Genomic DNA, 2,500 nt, shown 5'->3' on the forward strand with positions numbered 1-2,500 from the left:
AGCATCGTCCTTTTCCAACTAAGTTTGGAGCTTAGCTAATAATAATAATAATAATAATAATAATAATAATAATAATAATAATAATTGACCCTTTCTGAAATAAATATTCCTAGCGCTGCATCAGCGTACACATACACGAACACACGCACACACCCACACTCTGTCAAAATATATGTTGTTTACTCACCTGTCAACTGTGACACTGTGCCATCGTCCGTCATTAAGATGAGCCTTCTGAAGGCACAAGAGCTTGATTGCTTTGGGATGAAGTAAAAGCTGAACACACAGTCGCCCTTTGACCAACTGCAGCGTCAAAGCATCTTTCCCGTGTTGCGACGACACTGCAACCATTTGCCCAAATTGCTCCCAAGTGCGAAATCTGTTAAAAAAAAAATGAATGAAGGAATAGACGATTTAATAATAATAATAATAATAATAATGATAATATTAATAATGATAATATTAATAATAATAATGTTAATAATAATAATAACAATACTAATAATATTTATAATGATTATAATGATAATAACAAGCTTCCTCTATAATAAAGAGGAAGTATATGTATATATATATATATTATATATATATATATAATATATTATATATATATATATATTATATATATATATATACATATATGTATATGTATATGTATGTAGTATATATATATATAATATATATATATATATAATATATATATATATATATATATATATATATAATTTCATTCGGGCCACGCCCTGCCCTCCCCGTTCCTCAGGTAGGTGGGGGCGGGAGTAGTGAGAGGGCAGTGCGTATGCACCTGTATACATAACTATCTGTATATGTACAATTATAATAATAATAATAATAATAATAATAATAATAATAATAATAATAATAATAACTATAATAAGATAATAATACTCACTTTATTCTGAATACAGTTACAAGTCAGATTTCCTTTTCCATATAATGCTGTTTTCTTACCTGATTTTTTCATCTGATTTTCAGTGTATGTTGCTATGAAATTCGATTATAAATCATTACATTACATAGACACTCTGGTTATTCATTCTCAGAAGAATAGTCTTTTTTTTTTTTTAACTAATATGTACTGCATGTCATAAACATTTATTTCTTTTGAGGTGAGGTTCTTCACTCCGCATTTATCTACTAAAGTACTTATCATATCATATAGACCAACAATCTTGAGGAACCATAGCTAAACCATACTTCTTTACAAAGAAATCAATTATATCATTTAGAGGGGGGTTTCTTTTATTAGTTTAGCTATGCTTCACGGAGTGAATTTGCATTGTATAGTTACTGGATTCGTTTTTTAGCTTTTATCATACTCCGTAAAACAGACTTTTTGCTCAGTTTAGTAGAAGAGAGAGAGAGAGAGAGAGAGAGAGAGAGAGAGAGATGAGAGAGAGAGAGAGAGAGAGAGAGAGAGATTGTAGGGCTTCCATGTAAGTAATATGTTACAAGAGTGTGCAGAGAGCTAAGAGAGAGAGAGAGAGAGATGAGAGAGAGAGAGAGAGAGGAGTAGAGATGAGAGAGAGAGAGAGATTGTAGGGCTTCCATGTAAGTAATATGTTACAAGAGTGTGCAGAGAGCTAAGAGAGAGAGAGAGAGAGAGAGAGAGAGAGAGAGATGAGAGAGAGAGAGAGAGGAGAGAGATGAGAGAGAGAGAGAGAGAGATTGCGAAGCTTCCATGTAAATGATATGTTACAAGAGTGTGCAGGGAGCTGAGAGAGAGAGAGAGAGAGAGAGAGAGAGAGAGACAGAGAGAGAGAGAAGAGAGAGAGATTGCAAAGCTTCCATGTAAATATGTTACAAGTGTGTGCAGGGAGCTGAGAGAGAGAGAGAGAGAGAGACGAGAGAGAGAGAGAGAGAGAGAGAGATGAGAGAGAGAGAGAGAGAAAAAAAATTATCATTTGTTATTTTCATTACTCCTGTCATCACTTTAATCTAACTATGACCACCAACATGTTCATCAACTAAATAAATAAACGAGTCAAAATTGCCTTTCACATTGGAGATATGAAAAATCGGGAAGAGGAAAAACTCCTGCTCACCGTAAACGAAGCGTTGTGGTATTTGGGGCTGGGGGTCGAAGATAATGCAACTCTGACGTAGCTGTTTGCCATTGAAGGAAGCCGCTTTGGTTTGCTGGTTGCAAGAGTCTGTTGTCCAACCCAGATTGCACTCGCAAAACAGGTCTCACCAAATTCATTAGTCACACATCTGTAACGGGAAAGCATCATTCTTTATATCTATTTAGTCATCGTGAATACGTATTTATTTTACATTGTATGGTTATTCATTATACAAAGATTAACCTTATATTGTAAATAAATACGATTCTAGTTTATTATTTTTCTCTATATTTGTTTGATTAACTCGATTTTTAGGTTGATCATTGTTCTTTATAAAATAAGACAATTTTTATAAATGGAAATCAGTTTCATGATCATACTTCACTCATAAACAATTTGTTTACAATTTTCTA

General features: G+C 33.2%; 1 pseudogene; it reads right to left on the minus strand.

Annotated features, from left to right (window-relative positions):
* LOC137657155 (putative neural-cadherin 2) overlaps positions 1–2,500 on the minus strand; it is a 228,717-nt pseudogene that overhangs the window by 27,464 nt on the left and 198,753 nt on the right.

This window comes from Palaemon carinicauda, chromosome 18 (assembly GCF_036898095.1).
Source record: "Palaemon carinicauda isolate YSFRI2023 chromosome 18, ASM3689809v2, whole genome shotgun sequence".
Taxonomy (NCBI): domain Eukaryota; kingdom Metazoa; phylum Arthropoda; class Malacostraca; order Decapoda; family Palaemonidae; genus Palaemon; species Palaemon carinicauda.